The sequence below is a fragment of the Cupressus sempervirens genome, chromosome 10 (genome assembly GCF_028749045.1).
Source record: "Cupressus sempervirens isolate cs-2001-9-10 chromosome 10, ASM2874904v1, whole genome shotgun sequence".
NCBI classification, from domain to species: Eukaryota; Viridiplantae; Streptophyta; class Pinopsida; order Cupressales; family Cupressaceae; genus Cupressus; species Cupressus sempervirens.
The window spans coordinates 75,300,601-75,327,800 of NC_143127.1; the positions used below are offsets into that span (position 1 = coordinate 75,300,601).

General features: G+C 36.5%; 1 protein-coding gene across 6 annotated transcripts in view; it reads left to right on the plus strand.

Annotated features, from left to right (window-relative positions):
- The window catches only part of LOC149532657 (DNA (cytosine-5)-methyltransferase CMT3-like), a 323,016-nt gene that overhangs the window by 90,414 nt on the left and 205,402 nt on the right, over window positions 1-27,200 (plus strand). The window lies entirely within an intron of this gene.

Below are 27,200 nucleotides of genomic sequence, written 5' to 3' on the forward strand. Positions count from 1 at the left end.
GTTGAGCACTCGTTAGAAACTAAACCACTTGTATTGACTTGCTAAAAACATCAACCGGGATATTGTTTATAGTTTAACAACCTTAAAATAGCAGGTAAAAAAAAATCTAAATTTGACACCTATCATGCATTTAATGCATTGTTCACAAACCAGGCTATGTGTAATGTCCCCCTTTTCTATAATTATGAGCAGTAGTGAAAGTCTTAACAATTCTTCTTCTTTCTTCTTTATAAAGTAAGTGCTATCCAAGGCCATAGGTCTCTTTATTGATAAACATAAAATTTACATGAACGTGTTTTGAAAAAATGACACATGTAATGCTCCCATTTTCACTAGCATCAGAGTTTGAGGGATTAGCCTATTGTAGTGATCCTCATAGGCTAATTATTGTGAATAGAGGTTCTTCTTACGTAGAGGCTCAGTTATGGGAGGGTCTCGTCTTCTTCACAATTTAGTATGTTTTAATTTGGTCTTTGTTCACTCACATTGGACTCGTTTGGGCTTAGTTTCACGTGTTTACTATTTATGGCAAGTTTTTTGATGATTGTGAGGGACTCTTTCTAATTTAGGAAAGTGCATTTGGTCACATGAGGAAATAATAGGTGCAACTGCTGTTTTAGATGACATATTAGGATAAATATTTTGGGAGTTATTTTTATTTTAGAGGTGAAATTATTGCTAAATCATTAAATGGCTTACTATGACGTTATAATTTAAATGAAGTTAAGGGTTGATTCATCATTCGAAGGGGCCATTTCTTTAATTAATTCATGGTAGCCTATGCCAAGGTATTAATTAAAAGGTACATGGAGTAATTATATTTCAAGATTCAATTAAGCAACCAAAAAGAAAGGTTTGCATTTAAGTGAAAAGTGTATGGAAGAAGCTATTAGCCATTGGTGTATTGAAGAGGATTTTGACTTTAATTGCTATAAAAACTGAACCTCTAGCTTTCATTGATTCATTCCAAGTGCTTGTGATTTTTGGTGAATTAATGCTGATAAGGGTTTGAAGAATTTATAGCTGGAGAAATTGTAAATCTCTATGAGACTCGTGCACTTTGAGTTGGTAATTAATGCCAATGAATTGTGTTTCTACTATTGCTGCAACGTGGGACAGAAAGTTGGATTGATTCATGCTAAAGGTTGATTGAATTTGCTGACGTTGGTTTGGTGTTAGGATATCTTGGAATTCTATTCATTAAGGGTTGAACTGCATCAAGTCAATGATAGCCATGTTGGATTTTTATTGTCTCTGCTAGGCAGCATGGACATTTCTAGCAGGGTTCCAATTCAATTATACAAGCTGCATTCTCTTCTAAGGGCTCAATTTGGGTTCTATTGGCTACATGTTTTACAGCAGCAACCACCTCATCCATGGACCTATATTTGGGGTTGCTATAAATCATTCTGAAGACACCAACACCATGTTATGGTATTATCAGGTTCTATTAAAGTTCTGAAAGTGTGTTGCATTCAACATTATGAACAATTTGCATATTCTTTACAAAAAATAAAATTAGTGGCAAGTTAGATTACATGGCAAGTGTTTGTGAAAATGCTAGTTGGCTATAGATGCACATTTTATATATAAAATCATATGTATGCATTCAAATGGTCAGAAGGGATTGCATTTGTGTTTCAATTATTTGCCTGGATTTCTTAATAATCATTTGCTAGCATTTAAACTTTATTTAGAATTATTTCAAACAAGCAAATGCAGTTCGAAAATAAAGGACAACGAGGCAAAGCTTGTATGCAAAGTGTTTGACAAAATGTAAAACCACTAGAATTGAAGGTAGAATTGGTTTAGGTTCTTTACAACACAACACCAACCTTGTAACATGTAATTTACCCAACCACACAACACCCAAATTTCTAGTGCATGTCACATACCACTATGATCTACGCAAGGGAAAAATACTCGAGGGAAAATACCCTAGGGAAAAGTACTTGAGGAAGCACTCAATGCTTACAATCCGAATACAATGATGATGATTATTACAATTCTCCTTCCAAAGTCCCTTCCGGACGGTGTACATATACTTTCCCAAAGGGGTGACTCAATCGTCACGCACCCATTTGGATAATATTCTACCTGTTGGCTACAATATAGAATTTACCGACAACATCATCCCCCCAAAAAAGTAAAGTCGTCTTTGAACAACAATTACAAAATTACCGAGACAGATTAACAAAACGGAATACATTAATTGTCTAACTATAACAAGATAGATCTTTTTCCATCACACCACTTTAACATTCATCTTGTGCTTGCACCAAACTGGTCTCCAAAACACGTTGCGTCTATAGCCTCTGCTAACACAATATTGTCTCCTTAGCCAATTTGACCTTGATAGCCACCCGTGTCAGCTTCTCTGCTTCCAACGCTTGGTTACATTGAGCCAAGTGTTGCTCTACTGCCTTCAACTGGATGATCAGCTCCTCCCCAGCTCCTATGCATCCACCAATACAACCTCAAGTCCAATCAACACCTACTCCGAGTGCCTCAAAGTGTAGCATCCTTCTCGAAAGGCTTGCTCCAGTATTCTCCACCTCTAACATACAAACACTCCTTGCTTGTAGCAGCTCTAGGTCTCATCAACTAGTCACACTTCCCACAACTAATAACTAAACTGACTAGGGGTCTAGGGGGCATCGCCCCCAACGAGGTTGAGCGGCAGCGCCCCCATGGGGTCCGGAGGCAGTGCCCCAGGCATGCTCCCTATCGCGATACAGGGTGGGGTCAAGGGGTAGCGTCGCCACCACCGCCAAGGCTAAATTAGCACCCTCAAACCCACCCAAAACTCCATGAAACACACCATTTTTGTGATTTTCTTCCGATCCCATAGTCTTTCTGCCAACCATTTTTATTTTCTTCGTTACTTGTTTATGTCTTTACCTTCGGTACCACATGTTTTCCATTCTCAACTATTTTGATTTATTATTTTTCTTTTTAGAACCTCCTATCACCCTTCTTTTGTGTTTGAATGGTGGTCGTCTCTTGTATTTGAACTGGTGTAAGATATCCCTCACTGTCAATACCATACGGTGTACGACTACACCATATACTGCCTCTGCATAGTATTTCGTATTGTGGATCACTGTGATTATCTATTGACTCTTCACAAGGTTGGGCGGTCTAATATTTCCTTCTATTGCATTCTGTACGTGCACACAGCCCTGAAGTTTTTCACCCCCTTTTTATTTCCTCCTTCTGTATGGTGTTCATCTAAGTGCTTCTTACGTACGGAGGTTCTTATTCCCCATGGGCCGTATGGTCAAGTCTCTTTCCCGAACATCAGTACGGTCCTCTCCAATATGTGGCCGTACGGTCAAGGTTCATACAGTCAAGGTTTGTTTTCTCTAGTGTCCATACGGCCTCCTGCACTATCTAGTCAATGCTCCATCTTCCGTACGAGCTGTACGACATTCTTCCCAGGCCTGGAGTGAGTTTCGTATGATGTTTTGTTCATAGCTTTGCCACCTTCCTATCTACTTGCCTGCCGTACGGTACAATTTGCTTACTACTAGTTATGCATACAGTGATGCTTGAATTGGATTTCACTTGAGCCGTACGGCCGTACAGGGCACCTTGCTTTTCTTCTGGTTGCTCCTCTATACACTATATGGTAGTTTCTCCTTTTTCTTGTCTTCTTGCTATACAGAAGGTCGTACAAGGCACCTTGCTTTTCTTTTGGTTGCTCCCTTATACACCGTACTGTAGTTTCTCCTTTTGCTTGTCTTCTCTCGTTGTCTACTATGCTCCAAGTGCCATACAATGCTATTCTCTTGTCCACTTTTTCAGCTGGTCCTACAATACCTCTTCACAATCTTAATTGTCCGTATGGTGAGCTTATATACCTTTTGTGCTTTAAAAGTTCTCAAGACCATACACTCTGAGTCCATATTTCCTCATTACGTATATTAATATTTCTCTTTTCTTTAACTTCTAAAAAAATTTAGCATTTTATTTTGCACTTTATTTTACATATATACACCAATATTTATTAACTTTTAGACTATCTCTCAGTTGCTTGTCCACGGAGGTGCGTTATTTCTTTCATCATAGACTTTCAACTTCGACCCATTCACTACATCGAGTACTTCCTTCCCATTGAGCATCCATAATTTTATTGCTCTATTATTGCCCACTTCGCGGATTTTATATGAATTGCAAGGGATGGAATGACCTTTTTAGTTCAAATAGATGTACAAAGAAAAAAAAAAATCCCTAAACCTTTTTTTTGTTCTTTATGTGTGTTGCCGCCGTTGAAAGTCCAAAACTCGAGACTTAGCGAGTTAGGTGAGTCTTTGGACTCGGTGAATCCATGTGGACACTACTAAGTCTGAGGCTAGAGGCAATTTGCCTCGTTTTGGTGGACTCTAGCTCAGACTTGGCAAGTCCTTCTTTGACTCGCAAAGTACCAAACTTGTGGTTTACAACTCGATACTAATCAAACATAGTATCTGTTGGTTCCCAAAACCATAGATTGGAATCCTACGAGCCTTGCCTGCTCGATGCTGGGATATCCAATTGGTTAAGGCCAACTTGACGGAACTGAACAACACGGTCCGAGTTCCCTAAACTTCCGGCTCTGCAAAACCGAGGCGGGTGTACCTGCATCGAGTAGGCAAGGCTCGTAGGATTCCAATTTGCAGTTTTGGGAACCAATAGATTGGCGACTCTATTGGGGAAGAGTTGCAAAATAAACCCTAAGAGTTTCTGATTGCAGATTAGTAAGAGTTAAATTTTATTTAATTTGTTAAAACACTTCGATATATTTGAAATTCTGGATTAATAAGTCTTTTACATTTAATATTGTGCTTTTTTCCTTGAAGATTTCGATCTCATAATCATTTTATAAATTTAAATTGCTTTGTGGAGATTGTATCTTGTAGAGCATTGTATGTCTTCTTTAAACCTTTGCCACAAGTGAACCATACACTATACTCTACTGGAAGGAAGAATTCAGATTCTTGAAGATTATTTATTTCCTCTACTTGAGGTGGCGACTCTATTGTATTTTGATAGGTACTTTAACAAAAGATGCCTAGATCATCAGTGGCTCTGCTGAGGGAGTAGACTCAGAGGGAAATGGTAGATGGTCTTTCAGATGTATCCATCATTTGAAATAAAGTCTTTCATTCCAGATGGCATCAGGCCATTGGATTTCAGCAAGTTTGATTATGAACCTTACAAGTTATCTCCAAAGCTTTCACAACTGGCACCAAAATTTCATGGAGAATGGGATGAATCGGCAATTCGACATTTCGATGCATTCTATACATTTATAGAAGATTATGAGATTTTTTTGGAAGATCAAGTGATGAAGTTGTTTGCTAGAACTTTAAAGGACAGTGCAAGACAAGCATATGAATCACTACCCACACAATGTATTGTATCTTGGAATAAATTTGAAGGATGGTTCCTATATGAATTTGATGATGCAAGCCATGAAGAAGAGATGTGCTATGAACAGTATGATGATCAAAACTGCAATATAGAAGAGGATCCTGAGCTGTCTCCACTTGATGTTTTCTTCAACATAGAGAGCTATGGAGGTGAGACTTCAGCGCACTTGTTTTTGAGAGTGATGAATGCTTACCATGAGATTCCATCCAATTTCAAACCTCCATATGAGGAATTTCTAAGAAAAATTGTCAAGTTGAAAATTTCGCCAAAAGACCCTGATGTGAAACTTCTTCTTTAGATATGGGATCAAGGTATTGAAGATGAAGTAAAAGGTACTAAAGTTAAACAAGAACATAGTAATTTTTCAGATTCAAGGGCAGATGAAATTGAAAAGGGATCCGATCATGATAAGACTGGTAAGGAATTAGATTGTAAAGAGAATGGAAATGATGAAGAGGATTCTCTCAGCATGGACGAGATGTCAATCTTGTTAGACATAGAATATCAAAAGTATGTTGAAACGGTGGTAAAAATTTTCTTCCTATATACAAAGAAAAGCGTATCGATGAGATAATAGATGTGTCCTATGAAATATTCAATCAACAAGAAAGTCCAGCCCTCTCTACAAATCCATGTTACTCTCATGAGGATGAAAACAATGAACCCCGAGGAGTATATAATTCTCAAGAGGATGAAATATTTGTTGAAGATGGATATTGTATAGAAAGAAATCTGTTTGGATATAGTTTCAAAGAGTTTTCAGATCGTGTGTATGATGGAATAGTACGAGATCACAAAGACAATGAGAACATACATCGAAAGGAAGAAAATGCATATAAGGAGGACTTTAAAATCACTTCAGATCTTTTATTTAATGAAACAATAGAGAATCTGGACATTGTATCTTGTGAAGATGAAGATGAACAGCATAAGGAAATGTCGAATGAAAGATCTCACAAAGATGTGCCGGAGCATTCTATGTTCAGTCCATTGTTGGAGGAACAAATTTCTCAACGCTATGATGAAAATAATAAAGATATCATGCTTAATGATAATTGTGAAGTCTATAAGATGTCTAGTATATATTCACAAGGCAAGAATCTTTTTAGTTCATCCTATGAGCCAAAATCATATCAGATACAAGAGGATGATATGAAGTCAACCAAGTGCAATGGGGAGAGTGTGTTGAGCTTGAAGCATAGTTCTGAAACTTTTTCAAGCATCATTTCTAATCAGAATCTTGATCATAGGAAGTCTATATTACCTGAGAGTGACCTACTTTCAAAACCTTTGTGTGAGGAAAATGTGTGGAGGTCAAGGAAATTGCGTGGTAGAAGATGTCCAAGCAGAGAAAACTAATTTAAATATTTGTATGATTGATCAAATGCATGAAGAAAAGGATCTTCTATCTAGCAAGAACCATAATGTAATTGATGACTTACCAAAGGCTAATGATTGCACTGGTAAAGCTGAATCAGAAAATCATATTCATAAGGATAATGCATTTGATACAGGTATGAAATATGGACAGCATACTGAGGTAAGTATCCTCGAAGATCCTATGGTAATATTTGCTAACAATATGCTTAGGGAGATGTTTTTAAGTTTTTATCATTTTTCTTTTGAGGATTTTTCTTCCATGTATACTGAACAAATGAATGAAGCAAGAGATCAAACATTTGATTTAAATGATAGTGAAATATATTTCTTGTCATTTGATCCTATTGATAATGCAATGGTAGGAATTAAGTCTAGACAAGTGTTAAATGAAATGCACATATTATGTAATGATTGTTTTCTAACACTTGTTAATGGATCAGATTTTTATGATACCATTGTCAGCAGGTTCAAAGTATTGTAGGATCAGAATCAGGTATTTGATCGAGGAAAGAAGTGATGTTTATTTTTGGGGGGCCAGGGGGCCACCCAATTTCATGTGCATCATGCTAAGCATGGGTGCACGGTCTACTCCTCTAGAGATAGCTGGAATCTCGCTATGCTCACAAGGAGCATACGTCCCCAACAAGAGCCACTGATAGGACTTTAAATTTCCACCTCCACTAGTGAAGATTGGAAGGGAATCATGATTGATGTCAAGGATATATAAGGAAGCACGCCATTAAGTTTAAGATCTTTATTTTTCTTCTAATGTCCATACTGTGGAGAGTCTTTGCAAACTATTAGACTAAGAAGGCTTTTGCAATCAGGTATGCTATTTATTTTCAAAGACAAAGTTTGACATGTTTTATGTCAGAGTAAGTGCCATTGGCATACAGCAGCTCAAATCAGTTCTATTCAGAGCTTTTGTAGTTTTCTCAATGAAATATTTGGAAAGGATTGTGTTCCACCTCTTGCTTTTCTATCCATATCAGCAGCTGACTTCCATTTTGATCACGAGAAAGCAGCTGATATAATTGTAGATAGAGTTTCTGCTATGCTTAGGCGAGTTCATTCAAAGGCAGCCAAAAAGGGATTGGACTCTGCAAGATTTCATACATTTGTGGGAGACATTACAAAGTTGTATTCAAAAAGAGGTCTAAAGTGTAGCGTATTTGCTAATGCTGCTAACTGGTGAGGCGTTTGAAGGTAGGTGGTGGTGGTGTCAATTCAGCTATATTCAAGGCTGCGGGTCCAGAGTTGGAAGTTGCCATAAAAGAATGGGTTAAAGTTCTCAGCCGTGGGAGTGCTCTAGTTGTGCCCCTTTCTTCCAGTTGCCAATTATACAAAATGAAGGATAACCAGTGTGATCCATGTTTTAGGTCCCAATATCAATCCAGAAAGATTTAATTATCTCAAAGGAGACTATGCTGAAGGATGCAAAGTTCTATATGACACTTATTCATCTCTTTTTGAAAGTTTTATATCAATCTGTAAAGCACAACAAAGTTTAAATCCTAACCTGGAGATTCCAGATTCTGACTCTTCCAAAAGCAAAATCTCACCTATGAATGAAAATCAGGTCAAGAAAACAAAATTTTCTGACTCCATTAATGCCTTTGCAGTGCTTATGCAATCTTCAAAAAGGAATAGGAATGGTGTATCAGACAAAAAGATGAGATTACAAGACTTGCCTGTTCCAGATGGAAATAAGAAAATTAAACTGGATACATCAGAACTGCCTACTTCAAGCAAGGAACAATGGATTCCAGTGTTCGAATATTAATTAAGGATATATGTTGTGAACTTCTTGCATAAATCAGAGAATGTCTTTGTTGAGAAGTCAGCCGATTGCTTTTTGGGGCATATTGTTTCAATACTGAATCAGAAATGATGCTATCACCAAGGACTGTCCATGTTGCTCTTATTCAGAATTCCATAGTTTCTCACACGACTGCTTCATTCTCAGAGCGGAAAATAGCCATCATGTAGAGGATCGAAAGATAATTGAGACTGCTGGTGCTGCTGGAGTATTTCTTATTATTATTAATTTTATATGTTTATCAATATGTAATGTTTGTGTTTTGTTGCAGGTCTATGAGGAAGAGAAAAGGATTTGAAAATGGAGACACACGCATCAACATGGAACTAGGGATTTTAGCGAATATTGTAGCACCCCCATGAAAACGGATAAGAAAATATCAATGAAACATCTCCAGCAGACAAAACACATACAGCCAGCATTGGAGACGATCTGTAAGAGTGAAACAATAACCAGATCACAAGGATATGGTCAATAAAGAGCATGGACGAGTATGGAGAAATGCTATGAGTTGACATTGCAGAGGTTCGTGCAAATGAAAAGACCTTGCGGGATGTGCACGTAGTCAATGGACGAAGGCACAGAGAAGGCATTAACAAAAATGAAAGAAATTGCATCAAATGATGATACACGTAGAAGGATCAGTTTAGACAAGATGCTCACGTGGATTTAGATAATGGAGTGCGCTTGAGTTGTAGCTGTTTGATAAAACCCTCACGTGTCTTTCTGCAGATGGTAGTCACGATTCAGAGGGACATCCATTAAAGTGCCGGCAGCATGCTATGTCGAGGATGGAGGAAAAGGATTTATGAGTGCCAAAGGAGATATCCGAGCCGGAAATCCTTCATTTTAAAGGTTTCATTTTTTTTTGGACTATAGTCTCAGCTAGGATTCGAAAATAATAAAAAGGCCTAAATTTACAAAACCACCAATTATTTCTAATAAGGATTATATTAAAATTTTATATTGGTGGTTATGTGTTAGGAAGAGGTGCGATGATTTATAATGCCCTTCCGTCTCTTATAAATAGAAGATGTAAAAGAGACACATTTAATATATCCATATTTTTAATTTTTAACTATTGTATACATTATGATATATTTTATTCTTTCAATGGTGAAGAATGAAATTTTGAACTAACTCTGTGGATGCGGATTATTGAACAAATGTATTTCTTATATGTGACTTTGGAGTCAAATGCATTGGATGGATTGTCTGTAAGGATTGTCTCCAGTGTATTTTATTTCCGGCATGATCAGTAAGAAGTATTTATTTATTTCATTTGCTTAAAATTTTTAGAAGTCAAGAATACTATATAGTTCGTCCTTTATGATCATTTCTCAATTATATAAATAATTTATTGTCAGAGTAAGTAGATCAAATCAATTGTGGCTATTTGAACTCGACAAATACAAATATTGTGAAATATTTTAATTGTTTCCTTATTTGTATCTATTTTGTCCTAATAAGGGTTAAAATATTATAGACTGGTTTAAATATGCGTAAAAACAATTGATTTATCGCATCCTGATGACTAAACTATTTATAAATTCAATGTACATAACATCATAAAGTTGTATGTGAAAACTTATAGTTCTGACTCTATCACCCTTTGGCACTGGTCTTTATACTTTTCATAATTCAAATAGCTGGCAACTATTTCATATCCTTCCTTTAAGGAATTAATATATTCATTTGTTGCAATCATTATTTTTTATTTAAAAAACATTCATATATTCATTTATTATTCTTAACCCGTAATTTGCAAACTTAAAGTTTTCTATTATTCTTGCCATTTGGAAACTTTCACTATATTTGTGCTTTAACCAATTTGCTATAAGGATCTTAGATGTAAGGCTATTGTCCAGGATCAGGTACACCCACCTCGGTTTTGCAGAGCCGGAAGTGCAGGGAACTCGGACTGTGTTGTTCAGTTTCATCAAGTTGGCCTTAACCAGTTGGATATCCCAGCATCGAGCAGGCAAGGCTCGTAGGATTCCAATCTGCGGTTTTGGGAACCAACAGTATCCAAGAAGAGAAACCAAAATAGGGCCCAATCAGGGGCATATTGTGACCTTGATTACTAGGGCCCAAAACCTCCGAGATCCTTTTGGGATTCCAAAATAGGTCTCGAATCCCCAAAATCAGGCACAGAGTCCGAGATATAGCCATTTCGATATGAAGAGTAGATTCTAAGTGGATAGATGAAGGGAAGGGAGGACCAAGGATGATAGATCCTACCTGGAGCTTAACGCTTTGAAAATGGGAGCTTTAAAGAGGATCTATTAGGTTTTACCCCAATTCCACCTAGGGGGAAGGACAAAAATGGAAGGAAGGACAAGAGATGCAAGGAGATTGATGATCACACATCAAATAGGTGCTAAACCTTCATTAAATTGGAGTATGTGCAATTTAAGATGGTAAACAAACCCCAATTAGGGCAACCAAATGCAGCCAGTGAAAATGAAGCACCAAAAAATTATCTTATGAGAAAAATCAAAGGCTTAAGGACTAGTAGGAAGGAAGGAAATTGCCTAGTCATCATACAACTCATCATTACGATCACGTGCCTCATTTTTCTTGCAAATTTTACCTTAATCCCACTTCCATATCCTTAGGAATCCTTCATCGTTCTTGATCATCTTTCTCTTGGATGGCTGGACTTTAGGATGCTTGAAACCTTGGTATTTCCACCTTCATTGTTTGAATTCTTTTGTCTCCTTCATTTTCAGACTTGATCCTTCTAGCAATCCCTTCAAAACATTGTCATCTTCCTTGGAATATTAAATCCATTTCCCTGCTTGACTCGATCATCATTAGGATCACTCCCTTTCTTGGAATCTTTTCCTCGTATTCGTTCTTGTTCTCAACCTCAGGCTTGTCCTTATGCCTTTGTTCCTATGCTTATAACCTTGGTGTTAGAATCATCCTTAGCATTCCTTGGTGTACTTTTTTGATCCTTGTGGAAAATTTATGCGAATAGGGACAAGTTGATCTCCTTGTAAGATAGTCTTTATTGTTCAAACACTTAATCAAGTTTAGAGTTGACTTGCATAGGAATACATGATGTCCATGAATTTAATCCTTGAACTTATCATGGACCTCTTTAGGACTTGTTCCATGTTCTTGCTTGATGAAGGTTTGGTCTTGGGATAATTCCTTCATCTTGATCCTTGAATTTTCTTTCCTTTGTTCCAGCATGAAGTGCATTATCTTGAAGTGTTGTCTTCATTTGATCTTGACTAATTTAGGTTAGCTCTCTTTATTTGTTATCCTTGGCCTTGAGCTTGAACATGTCTTCCACCCTCCTTTATTCATTTCCTCGCAAGTATCCTTGCCTTTAACCAGTATGGTCTTAACGAACTTAAAATAAAAATGATAATTTCAGACTTTGCAATCCTACAATTAGACCATGAATTCTATGTGAACTTAGTGATCATATCCTTTTAATGGTTGTAATGGAAACAAGCATTTGGATAAGAATCCTAAGACAGAGTTCAATCAACACTTAGCCTAAAAAATTGACAGAATTAGTCTTCCATCTGATATTCTGAAAAACATTTTGACAAATCTGAAGATTGGCTACGGATTTAGTCCTAACAATTTTCTAAGTTAAGACAAACCATGGCCCATGGATTCATACGCACACTATGAGTTGAAATGGTGAGGCAATCCATGCACAAAATCCAACTTTGACTTAAAATTTTCTGATGACAAGGAAGTCTGAAAATGAGTTATAATTAATTTGAACAATGGTTAAACTATATGCACAATGACTGAAATGAGTATTTGGGACCTAAGTTTGCTCTTATCCATGTGTTAGAACCAAAGAAACGAGAATCGTTACGATTCATCCGATTTAGATGATTTAGTGATTCGGTTTGAGTTGGGCAATTTTTTTCTGACTGGCTGAATCAGCTTGGTGATTTTTCGCTAGAAATTGCAATGAATCGCCAACTTAGGTGATTGTTTCCTAAATCACCGATGTACCTCATGACTTGGTGAAAAAAAAAATCAATTTTTTTGTTGGTTTCTTTTTTTTTGGTTGCATCCCAATTATGATTTATAATTATCTAAATTTTTTGTTGTTCAATCAGCAGATATGGGTGTTCTGGAAACACATAAGATATATAGTTTCAAATAACTTCGAGAATACCTTCCTTGACTGAACACACCTTGAACTCCAGCATTCTTAGAAGATTAATTAGATCCTCCCTAACCTTTTTCAATCATATGTGGCATTTACAACCTTTCATTAGATTAGATATATGATATATCGTATTATCAAAGCAATAAAAATTAGTCATTAATTTTCAATGAATTCTTGCTCTAGGACTTGCCATTTCTCCTCATCTACAAAGCATCTTAACATGAGATCAAAACCAATGGAAAGATAATTTAATGCACTAACAAAATCCAAAGAGACAAAATTCTCCAACGATTAGAAGTAAAGATATCAACCTACTCTAATTCAAAGTTACACTATTACTATTTACAATTTTACACTTTACATTTATAGATACGTGTTTCATGGAACATTTGATGTCATTAGTTTTATGGATTTTGTATACATTTATAATTCTATATATCTATGTCAAATGATTATGTTTTCTATTTCCTTCAACCACAATTTACATTTTACGTATGTGATGGATTTATCATTTATGTTCCTTGTTTATGTATTTTTAGCTTCTATTTGATGATGTTATAGTTTGTTTAAGTGATATGCAATAAAGGGTGCATGAAATAAGTTTCAAATCATTAAAATATCTAAATTTCAAGGATTTTTTCACTTTGCCGATTCATAGCCTATTCATGGGCAATTCATAGCCAATTCACGAGTTGAGTAGGCCTTGCCAACTCCAACCCAATTTCGAGTTTTGAGTCTTTGGTTAAAACAATTATCCATCACTTAAAATAATAAAATCACACCTTGGCAAAGTTCTGTTTTTCAGAAGCTATCCTGGACAAGTCTGAAAATAAGCTACGGAATTCATTTCAAAAACTTGTGAAATTCATCCTTTATCAAATCCAAGAACTAGTTTATAAAGTAGGAAAAGGTCATGACTTTATTAAGCATCAATATCACATTCCTTATTCACGTTAAGTCCGAAGACACACCTGTAACCTACACTTTTCGAATGATTTTGAGTGGTGAAATTTGTTATTCAAATGTCCAAGGACCCCAGGAAGACTTAGCATTACCAATCCTTCGGATTGGTAAAAATGGGATTTAATACTAAATTATTTAAAAATCATCCTTGTACTTTAAGTCTATAGACCCTAGGTCTATAACTTGTTGTTTACCATACAAGATAAAAAGATACTTATTGCATGTAGTACAGTAAGATATAACACAAAAAATATACTTTATTCATATATGCAATATGCATTCCAATGCTTACAATATGATTATGATGATGTCCCAAAGTCCCTTCCAGACGGTGTACATATACTTTCCCAAAGGGGTGACTCAATTGTCACATGCCCCTTCGGATAAAATTGTACCCATCAGCTACAATATAGAATTTATCAACAACATTATCCCCCCCAAAAAGTAAAGTTCTCTCTAGATGACAAAATAAAGACAACAAGACTCAGTTTTCACTAAAACAATTAATTACATCCATGTTTAAATACTAAGGAGAGGGATGCATCCTTGGTGTGCTAGCCATCCATGCTCTAAACTCGTTCAATAATACTAGGTGGTGGTCTATCAGTCAGTGTCTGGTGATGCTCCTCCACGTGTAGAGGATCTTCCTCCAGAACAACTTCTCGTGTAGGTGTGTGAAGGAATGTCACTTGAGGTGTTGGTATATGGTGAAACCTCACATTTAGGTACGTGCTCAACCACTGCATTCTGATGGTTACAAGCTACGCCATCAGGGTCCCTAGAGGCTTGATCCTATGCTAATCAGTAGTGAGCAATTGAAATGTAGGTGGCCACAACGTAGGTTGTCCCAACTTTTTCCATATGTCCTCCAGTAGTACGTTTACTCCTGACCCTCCATTGACAATTGTGTCCATGAGTACAGTTCCCAGGATATCCATCTCTACTACTACTAGATGTCTTCCCATAGTGAGTGCCAGTAACATTGGGTCTGTTGCAGTCACTCCACTACCGTCCTTTCCTATCTCTTCCATTGCTTTTGGGAGTGGTGTCATGTTTAGTATCGCCGTTTGCAACTGAGGCATTGTACCATGAAGAAAACGCCTTAGTTGTTATGCAGATGGTGTGGTCCGGGAGACCATGAGGATTCAAAATGCCCTAAGAAAGGGGTGAACTTGTTAAGCATCGAAACATGTGATGAGAAGATACTAGCCATCACTTGCGAACAAGAAAAGAAGGCAATGTACCCAGATGTAGAGGAAGAAAAGAACTACTCCCTTGTCTCTTCCATCAAATTCAATTGTTGTTGAGTTTCTTCTAGAAATTCCTTGACACTCCTTGGTCTGCTAGGTGAATGCACTCCCTCCATCTGTGCTCCTTCACCCCCTCGGTGTCCGTTGGTAAGCTGCTGAAACTTCTGTTTGCGCTCTGCCTATTGTGCTAAAATTAATACTTCCTGTGTTGTGCATATCTCATCCTTATCTTTTATCTTATTCCTATCTTTATTAAGCAGATTTGGCATTAATCATCACAACGCTTCCTTTGTTCTAGGTTCGATTGACAATGGAGCCAAATGTTTACCGTACAAGGTAGAAGGATACTTATTGCATGTAGTGCAGTAAGCTATAACACAAAAAGATACTTTATTCTTATGCGCAATATGCATTAAAATACTTACAATATGATTATGGTGATGCCTCAAAGTCCCTTCCGGACGATGTACATATACTTTCCTAAAGGGGTGACTCAACTGTCACGCGCCCTTTTAGATACAATTCTACCCGTTGGCTACAATATAGAATTTACCGACAATACTTGTGTTTTCAGACTTTAGAATGGCTTAAATAATGCTCAAAACAATGTCCAAAAGCCTGCAAAACATCTAGGATCAGATTGTAATCAAAAGCAAACCCAAACTTATGGGAAAAAATTGATTTTCAGAAGTTGTTCTCAAACATTAATTCATAATTCTTTCACCATGTCCTCCCAATGTCTGAAAATGGTTGCATATGGTTTTTATTTAGCCAAGGAAGACTTAGCAAACAAGTTTGGGTTGCTTTGGCTCTTAGATTATTTTAAGGAATCGACTAAGACATCTTTTAATGTTGCACATTTATTCATTGTGTGCATCCATTGAGAGTTCATGCACATGTATTTGATAGATCTATTAAAGAAGCACATATGTCTAGGGTTTCAGTGCATATATTTAACAGAGCACTGCATGTATTCAAATCGATAGATATTTTATGTGAAATAGTTGAGAAACCCCAAATTCTTGATGAATTAGGTTGACAGATAAGTTTACAATCATGATTTGACTATTTAACTAATAATAATTGATTTGGTTTGTAGATTATTTTATGTGATTTTTTGAAAAAAAAGACCCACGTCTAGGAAAACTTTAGATTTAGGCTTGCAAATACCTCTATTTTGGCCCTTTAATGGCTGCAAAACAAGTGAACTGGCCTTTGAATCAAACGGAAAACAGTCATAAACCTTGCTTTCAATTTTTTTTTGAAATACCTTTCTTTCAGCCCTCTAAAGGCTTCCACAAAATCAGAAAATATCACCATTCAGCCTGCCTTCAATCACTTGCATCACTTGAACTTGTCATTTTCATCCCTCTAATGCTGGGTTGCCTTCTTGCTTCATATTTTCAGCCACTTCACATTTGCAGTTATAAATCCTTTGGATTTTTCCTCTTGGTTGATGACCTTATAAAAGTGTTTGGAATGTTGCTTTACCACCTATTGGCTTGCATTTTCACCATGTTAAATATGCTAAGAACCTATTGTGAAAATCTAGTTTTCATTTGTGTACTTAGGGTTTCCATTTTTCATGTACAGAGATTCTCCTAGAAAAACCCTAGTTTCATATCCTTATGCATATTTTCATTTTTTAAAACCCTCGTTTTAAATAAATGCTCTAAATATTTTGCGCTTTTAAAAGGAAATTTGAAAATTTTAAGGCACGACCTTGCGACCAAGGCTTGTCGCTCTATTGCTACCTTGTTAAGCTTTTAACCTTTTTATGGTGCGATTGTGCGACTCAGTTCATTGCTCAGTATTCACAAGGTCACCGCAGTTAATTACAAATGGTTGATTTAGACAATGAAGGTGCGATGCAGTTAGTAAGCATTTTTTGTGGCTTCGTGCAGTTAAGCATGAAGTTAAAGTTTCAAGCAGCGACCGCACGAAAAGGGGATTCATGCTTAGTCCCTATGCTTAATGATAACTTGAAGATAAGACATGTGGAAGCATCCGAAGGCAGAAATTGTGTATAACATAAAGAATTAAACAACGATAGTGTGACTGATGTTAGAAAGAATGTTCACGGCTTCACAGCTTGAAAATTAAACAATTGGCATGATGAAGTGACCCATCGATCAGCTTTGATCGTGTAGTCGTACAGTTAAAGTAGTAATGAAGATATGAAGCCGCGAAGCAGTGAAACAATTTAGATGTTATAAGTTTCGTTTCATTGCGCAATCGCAAGGCTTAAAGTTGTAGTTAATAAGATAGTTGTGATGATATCAAATGATCAATGCTGCCTAAAAATGCTTGATCACTCAGTGGCATGGTTTAAGTGGTGATGAAAAATACAAGCCATGAATTGGTGAAATAGACTAGCATGTTATGAAGATAGCTCAATTGCATGGTCGCATTGCTAAAGAAGCAGTTCGATGGATATGTGCGAACAAGCGAAGCAATTAGTATGGTGAATGAGATGCTTGATCATGTGGTCACGTAGTTAAGGCTTTAAAGTAAAATGTAGGCCGTGAACTAGCGAAAAGGTTAGCATCTTATGAGGGTTTGGATATCGCTCAAACACACGATTAAAACTATAAGGTAAGATAAAAGGTGTGAAGCAGACTTAAGGTGTATTGCACAGTCGCAAGTTAAAATGTTAATGACAGAATCAAGCAGAGACGGTGCGACTAAAGGTGTTCGTAGCTTTGCAAGTCATGAAATGCAATTAATACAAATCAATGTGATCATGCAACGCAGTCAAGAGATATAAAATTTTATTTGATCGCTTAGTCACATGGTTATGAACACAAAGTAAAACATAGATTGCGAAGCAACGATCAAACATGATAGCAGTGTTTGCTCAGATGTGCGGCTAAAAGAATAAAGCAAGAATGAACTTGTGAAGCAGCGACAAGGTATTTTAGAAGTATTTGCTCTTTTGCAAGGTTTAAAGGTCTAGCTTGAAGATAGACAATGGAGTTGTGATCAAGGGTTTCGCACAGTCATAGGCAGAAATAAGATTTGAAGGGTAAGCCTTGTGAAGCTGCCAATAACAAACATTGCTAAGTATTCGCATGGTCGCTGCCATCAAACATAAAGATTAAAGTGATTGTTGTAACCTCATAATTGCCAAAATGAGAGTTACTATTTGAAAAAGTTTTAAAAGGAATTTGAATGCTAGCAGTGCGAGCGCCATAAAGTTAGATTGTGATACTTTTCTGAGTTTTCAAAAAATTTCATGCATGCTGATTTAAAGACAACATCAATGCCATTCCTATGCTCAACTACTATCAAAGGGTGATGTAACAAAATCTTACTTACAACATTCATAGATTTTTAGAGCCAAGAAGAGATTGAGTGCAAAATTGTCCAGAGAGATTGAATTGCAGGAGTGTTTAAAGAGATTGAAATCAGAAAAAATAACACAAGAAGAGGGCAAGTTGATAGCACAGGTGAACATAGAGGATGTTTCTCAAGGTATTTAGCAAGCTAAAACAAAGATATCCAGTTTATAGGTGGAAGAATGGGTCTACTTTCTACCAAGATCATCAAATGCTCAAACAATGAATTCACATATTTTCAAAGATGCATATAGTTTTTGCAGAGATGCAACAATGCCAAAAACTAATGGCAATGAGTTATTCTAGTATTTTTACAATAATAGGTTTTGCGAGCCACCTATTTCAAATCCATGAAATAGAAACTTGGCAAAGTTGATTATGCCTGAGGTCATAGTCAATGTAGATTTAGTGAAGGCCTTGATAAAGGCATATAATACTCTTGCCCATGGCTTCCATAGAAAGGATAGGAGCATCTTATGCAAGCTAGACATGGAGATATTCAAGAAGTCTTCGACCATGGAGGACCTATGACAAAGACCATTGAACAAGAGAAAATATATGAGACTTTCAAGAATCAAAAAATCTTTTTCACTGGCAGGGTCATGAGAAGACACATTCCTAAATCCAAAAAGGAAAAGGGCGAGCTCCCTAAAAAGGTTGGAGACTTTATGCCCCTGGAGTTCTGCAGCAGATACTTTCAATACAATTTTTTTGGAATAGATAAGTTGATAGGATTGGATGGCATGATGATTGCTCCTAGCAATGTATATATCATGGCCTTGGATATATAGGATTTGCACGACAATGTGGGGCATGATTTTGGGACCCATTTAATAAATGTTATGCACAATGAGATTACAGCTACACAAAGTGGAGAAATGGGGAATTTCAAATTCCACCATTATTCATTGTTGAGAGATATCATTCTGTACAAGAATATAGTGCACATTAGTCTCTATTTTATTGAGGGAATAGAGGAGATGGGAGAAAGCTTGCCAATACAACTGTTGACTAGATTATGGAAAAGGTTCTATCCTTATTCCAATTCTTTAGCTTTCTATAATGATTTTGAGTTTCCAATTTCCAATAAATTAGCTGATATTACCAAGAGAATTCCTAGGGGTGTTAGAATGTTGATTAGACCCTCTATGTGCCCTAATGAGGATAGAAGATTGGGACATGATTGGGGGAATGTTTTTCTTTTTGAAATTTTTTCTATTATAAGTGTTTATGGAGGCCCGTAGCCCCCTCATGTTTTGCCTAGGCACATTCCAAAGAGAATGGGGATTGAAGAATTCTTATGGCAACTAATAATGATGAACCGGGAATGTCTGAGATCTACAACAAAAAAGGGATCCTTTATATGCAGAAATGTCAAAGTAGGAGATTTTATTATAGGCAAAGATGCAATTGAAGAGATAGATGAATTTGAGTGAGTTTGTATTACCTTCAGCTCCTGCTAGGACCTATGATCCTAATGATCTTGTCAAGCATGCCCTGCAGATGAGAAAATTTAACCTGCCCAGTAGCAAGCCATGTTGGGAAGAAGATGCAATCATGAATTGCCTAGAGACAGAGGAATGCAAAGATAGAACTTTACGATGGAAATAAATCATGAGAGTTGAAGAGGAAATGAAAAGAGAAGATCCCTACTTCAAAGGTTTCTATCATGAGGAGAGGTATTTGGATAGATTTAATAAGTGCATCAGCAATTTTGAAAGCATAATGTCTCAGGTGCCCCTAGAGATAAGAGATAGAGCAGCACCTGAATCTCCTGAGCAGGATGACATCATTGAGATTGATGATGAAGAAGAGGAGCCAAAAATTTCTGCTTGGGCTCATGGTGGCAGGAAGAAGCAAAACATGTTTGAGATCCTAGACAATGCAAGGGAGAAAGCCCTGCAAATTATGCCAAGGGGGACCGAATACTTTGATGAAATCAGACATAACTTACTGATAAAGCAAGCCAGTCAAAATGAAAGAATCCCAAATAAACTCAATCTCGAAGCAAGAATAATAGATAAAAGAATCATCCAGGATGGTGACTTCATCAATTTTGAGGAGTTCAAATCCTTTTTGTTTAAAATTAAATAAAATAAACTCACTCTATAGTTGCAACCAAGAGACTCACAGGAAAAGTTGTGGAACCGGTGCAAAAGTTGCAGGAGTATGATCCAAACAGTGAAACCCTCATTGTAGATGAAGCTAGAGAGCTGGTAAAAAAGAGTGGAATGTTGCTCTTCCTTGGATGGGAGCTCAACTCATCTTTTATGTTGGATCAAATAAAAAGACAAAGTAGACCTGTCTCATTTGAGGAGGCTAACATTGCTGGAGAAGTGCAGGGATCTGGGTTTAACATAGATACAAAAACAATGACAACCTGGAATATGTCCCATGACTCTGATAAACCAACACTGATGGAAGTCAGAGACTCTCCCCAAGGTAATGTGATACTCTAGAATGTCACTACAACTTCAAGTGACCAGATACACAACATTATGAATAGAGTTTCACTCATGGGGAAGAGCAAAGTGGATATGCTTGAAGAGTAGTTGTTTCAAACATATAGCATATCCATTGAAGCAAGGAAGAAGTACAAGGAAGAAATGAAGAAGACATATGTGCTGGAGTAGAAGATGACTGCCCTTGAAAATGAGGTGAAAACTTTAAAGAATGTAACAAGGCCTATCATAGAGGTAAAAGATCAAGAAAGCCAAATAGATATTGATGGATCAAATATGAGTAGGGATCAGCAAATGGAGGTGGAAGAGCTGGAAGCAGGGAAAGAAGTAGAAGTCAGGACAATGGAGAGTATGCTCTCACATAAAATAAATGTTCTTAAACATGCTTCCCAGAATCTTTACAGCAGTTGCATTGCTTTGTATAGAGTAGAGTATCAATGCTTTGATGAATTATCTATTCTTTCTCCATTGTTCACTAAGTGGGGCCCCTATATTCCATTTTTTGATAGGTTGGTCCCAATTTTGGCCCAGAAGGAGTTACCTAAAGAGATTATCATTTCCACAAGGAAAATGATAAACAGGGTCAAAGAATTGAATGCATTCTTTTCTGTATGTTGCGATTAATAAATTATGAAATGAAGACCATTGCCAATGGGACACTTGGTTTCATCCAGAAGATTGTTGATGATGACAATAAGCTAAGGGAATGGCAAGAATGGTCAAACTCTTTTGATAATATTTTGAAGCATGAAAGATTTATTGTCTACAGTAATGGAGAAACTAACATTGTAACAGTTTTTGATATTGTTGATATTTTGTATAAGGTGGAGGCAAATATAAATAAAACAGTTGTAGAGGTTAGAGCTCTAATAGATGCCAAATGGAATAAGTAGCCTCAATGAGTTGAACATGGTTAGAGGAGTCACTTGGCTAGATGAGGAATCAAATATTACCATCTGGGAGGTTATAGCAGACATAAAGGCAATTCCATCTGGAGATAGCGACTGAACGAGCTAGGAAAAGTCAAAGTAACATGAAGAGGGAGGACAACTATTTGAAAGAGATACCTTAACTTTACGGTTCACCTACTATGGGTATGCTCTCATTACAAATGTAATATCCCTTGGTCTTATAGGGCTAAAATGTGCTTGAGAGACACAAGGAATATTGCAACCTTCCAACTTGCTGGTCTAATGTTATCAGTCTGATGTGTACTTAAAAGTAGCTATAGGTGGCTTCTAATGCTTGAGAATCAACACATCAAAATGTAAATTATCCTCTAGATATCACTGTAAAGACCCTTGCTAATAAGATCACCAAAACACTGATATTGCACTAAAGAATTTTGTCAAACGCTTGGCATGTAAGTTGAACTGAGAAAATTAAAGTACTAGATATGTACTCAAGAATTCCTTCAAACACTTGACAAGCAATCTGATCTGTACTATTGTAGATAAAAATACTGAGCAATCAACTTAGTTCAAATACGGATGTGAAATATACATTCATGGCAGATTAGTTACACTTACAATAAGCAACTTGTAACAAAATAGCTTCTACAGATATAAATAACTGAAACTATTAACCCTTTAGGCAACTTGACATTATTTAAAGTCTTCAAGCAAATACATTCAAAATCAAAGGAACTTGGATTGCCATAAATCACATAGATGTTTGCTGGTGTTGGTGACAAATTTCAAATCATTGTAGTGCCCAATGATGGCGTCTGTACCCTACTATTGAAACTGCTGCTGATCTGTTATATTGTTGGCAGCCACCAAGAACAAGTCCACCTTCTTATCTCCAACTGTGATTCTGATTTAATCCGCTAGGATTGGAGAATAACACCCAGAACTCCAGTGCAGGTCAGAAAAGAGACTTTTCATGGGAAAGAATGAAACTCAAGCATCTCACTGTAGCAATTTTACTATTCACAAGTTACTGTAGCACGGCACTATTCCCGAGGGTACTGTTCACGCGAGTACTGTAGCAGTAGAATAAAGACTTGCAATCTGCTCTTAAAACCTTGTGCATATTAGTTTCTAATTTGCAGGCACCAAATAAACCCTCAGATTGTATATTGCAACAGCACGGAGATTGATAGCTAAGAGGGATTTCGTCCTCAAAGCCCTAGGAAGATTATCTCCAAACTAAACAAGTAATTTTTCAATCAACCAAAGCATGCCTCAATGGAAGCTCTTCCACCTCTTTTATTTTGTTCTCACAAAACCCATGCCTTCGTCTTGTCAATGTGGGATAAAACATAACTCCCTTATGTAACTTATGTCTCCAATGTATTATAAAATAAATGGGACTCTTTTATTTAAATATTTCCCACCAACTATAGTCTAAGCATTAACAAAGTTAAATATTTGAATTTAACTTTATAAAATGACTTTATTAATGCAAAATAAATCATATCAATAATAAATGAATCTTTTTGTCAATTTTAAACATTTACCATCGATATGTTGCTGCCATAGGATGTCCAATCATATCCAGAATGACTTACTATAAATAGTAAGTATGCCCAAAACTACCTCAAAACCCCTCAGAGACACCTGCAACTGAAACTGTCTAGGTCAAATGGCCTCTAAGTCCCTTTGATGTCCTGGTTAGCCTATGGGACCATGGAAAAATAGGCTAACGACACATCATGCTATGAATGCTAGAAAGGGGATATTACAACAAACAATGAAGTTGGTCCTGAACATCCAGATTGATAGCTGTTCAAATTTTGGCTATGCCCAATATTTATTTTTGTAAATGTTTTGTCTTATATGAAAAAGTATTGTTATATCTGATTCTTGAACATGTGTCCTCCCATCTAAAGCTTGTTACAATCCTTATTCTATAAAGGAATTTCCAAGATGTGGAGTGAGGGTCCGACATTCATTTTGTTGAACTAAGTCTTCTTTGTTCTTGAGTCAATCCATATGTACTGTATATTCATTTTCCAAAGATAGAATGAAAAAGAGAGTTAACAGTTGCTGATCTATTTGAGTTTTTCTTTTGATCGGAGTTGACATTTGAATTGTATATGTTTCAAAGAAATTAATACAACGATGCAGAAAGTTGGCTATACATTTTAGATCTTGTCTCTTCTTTTGTTATCATTTAATTCTCTGAATTTAATGGCAAAGTTTACTAAATCTCAGTTGTATTCGTTTTGAATTATATTTCAGTTCACATTTTGCTTATAATTTAAAATGGGTTAATGTAGATGCTTGATGTAACTTGGAAGAATTTCTTGGTTTTCATAGAAGATTTTGATAAGAATGAGATCTAGAATTGTATATTGATATTCTTACCACAAAGTGTTGAGATAGATCTGATAATTAAATGTCAAATTCCTATGAGATAATAGCCCAATAGATAAGGCACTGGTCATCCATTAAAGTCGATCTAATTTGGAATATCTCTACAGTATAAAATCTTTTATAAATCAATCCTTTTATATTTACTGTTGTAGATCTGAGAAGTAAGCCTATACATGATTCATGGAGTTCTAGGGTTTGATAAAATAGCTATTTATCATCTCTGTTACATTCCTAAAATTATAAGAAATAAGGCTAAATCATCTGTTATATTAGAATTCATATTAAGTTTGAAAATTGGATAAAAAATATGAATTCTTAGGTATGCCTGCCTGAATTTTCTAGAGTTCTGAATTTTCTAGAGTTCAATGTGGAGAAGACAATTCCAAGTCTTGTCAGTTTGTCCTTTTAATTTGTTCCTTAGGATACCCATTATGGTCTCTAAGCTTATTCCTTGGTATTTTCCTGGCTTTGAAGAGGATGTTAAATTTTTGTCAAATCAAAAGCCAACACCACCCACAAGCAACGCGAGATTAAAAAATCAATGAGTTTCTAGAAAATTCCCAACTTTATTTAATTAGTTTTTTCCATATTTTAATTAATTAATGAAACAATCCCCAATAGAGGAAAATTGGCCCATGTATGGACCCTCAAAATAACTAGGTCCACTATATGCATGGACCCAATGGCATATCCAAACTCAAATTCCACCCATATGAAGTAGGGAAAATTGACCAAGGCTTGGATGGAATTCAATTTTTACTTAGAAAAAAATAGATCTCACTTTGTCCCCACTAGGGAAATCAACCCTAGTATGGATGCCCTTGGCACTTCAAATTATTTTCTCAAGTTTCGCAAATAAGTATTGAAGTGAAATCGACCTTAGTTTGGACAATTCTCGGGCTTAAAAGAACTTCACTCGACATGCCATGTCCAGGCACCTCCAACACTTCGAAAAAATTTCAATCCAACATTTCACTTCAAGGCATAAATGTCCCATGCTTGGACAAATTTGACTGCCGATTTTTTTTGGAATTCATACTTGTCACCCAAGGGAAAAATGATGCCAATTTGGACTTCTTGACTCCGAAAGTTTTGAACATTCCATACTTAATTCAAGGTGAAAATTGACAGTTATCTATACAACTTCCAAAAGTTTCCCAAGTTACCAACTTCGTCCAAGGGAAAAATGGCCCTAGTCTGGACAATTCCTAGACTTAGAAAACTTCAAGCTTGCCCTTGGGGAAAAATCAATCCCTCTCCGGACTTTTCAAATACCAAAAATTCTTTTGAGCAAAAGCTATGCAAAGTGGTGAAAATTTATGTAATGCTAGAATTTTTGGTCCTCAACACAAAAATTTTCGAGGCAAATAAAGTAGGAAAATTCATGCTAAGTTTAGAATTTGAGCTAAATATGAAGGGAAATTAATAGTGAGTCTGAATTTTGATCAAAATATGAAGGGAAATTCATTCTAAGTTCAGATTTTGACCAAAATCTGAAGGGAAATTCATATTGAGTCCAAATTTTCTGATCAAAATATGAAGGGAAATTCATTATAATTCTGGATTTTGATCAAAATATGAAGGGGAATTCATAGTGAGTCCAGATTTTGTGTATTTTTATAAAAAAATCTGTTTTCCTTATGATTTTGACAGTTTTTAGTATGGAAAATCAATTTCTATAAGGATTTTTGTGCCCTTGTGCATGGAAAATGCCTTTAGATAGAATTTTGGACTAGTTGAATAGCCAATATTTAAATACACTTTGGATTTTATGTTTAACCTATTATAGTATGACCCTTATAGGCTTCAATTTTGATGTTCTTACTTCAAAGAAAGACAACCTTGGCCACCTGATTTTTTGTCACTCCCCAGTCTTTTAAAGCTTTAAATTGCTAATGTTAATGCCAAAATCTACCTAACCTAACAACTATGAGAAAAACAAGGTCCCTACTTGCAATGGGGCGATGGTGTGAAAACCTCACAACAAGATCCAAGTGTGTAACTTTTGAGTTAAACCCATCGACCCATGTTTCACAAGTAGTGATTTAGAAGAACACATTTCTCATCAGAATGAATGGAACACTTAGCACTCATTGCATCTAGTTGATACTCATGGAGGTAAATCACCTGGACTTCCTGGGAGGTCACCCATCTCAACTCATTTTGAAAAGCCTTATCTGATGGGCCTCTCTGGTGGGTGTGGATTTGGACTTCTTGTACATCTTCATCATCATCTGTAGAAGGTTGTTTACCGTATGGATTAATTAAGCAACGCACACAGGAAATAGACACGAGCATCAAACAACAAATAGCAGAACTTCTATTATTATTCGCATATGCCAATAGTACATCATGCTTTTCTCATATGATAGCATATGATAAGATGAATACAATGCTTCCCGAAGGGGTTATAAGTACTTTCCGACGAACCTTCCCGAAGGTATCCGTCGGCCAGATACATCATGTCCGCTACAAACTATTCACCGTCGGCTACATAACAAGAACTTTCCCGAAGGGACCCGTCGGCCGATACACAATTTCTACCGACGACATCATTCCCCCCAAAAAAGAAAAGTTGTCTCCTGACGACTACAAAACAAAACTCAAGCAACTAATACAACAATATTGATCTGCCATATTACTTTCACACTCATCCCGTTGCATCTATAGCCTTTGCTAACATAATACTGATTCTTCAAGCTGACCTTGATAGCCACCTGTGCTGCTTTCTCTGCTTCCAACTCCTCGGTACCCTGAGCCAAGTGTCGCTGCACTGCCTCCAACTGGATGATCAGCTCCTCCCGAGCTCTCTACGCATCCACCAAGATAGCCTCACAGCCAACACCTGCTCCCACTGCCTCTGGTACGCAGAAAGTCCATGCCTATAGCAACTTCAATTCTTCTCAACTGGTCAGACTCCCACGACTGATATCCGCAACGACGGCGCCAAATGTTTACCGTATGGATTAATTAAGCAACGCACACAGGAAATAGACACGAGCACCAAACAGCAAATAGCAGAACTTCTATTATTATTCGCATATGCCAATAGTACATCATGCTTTTCTCATATGATAGCATATGATAAGATGAATACAATGCT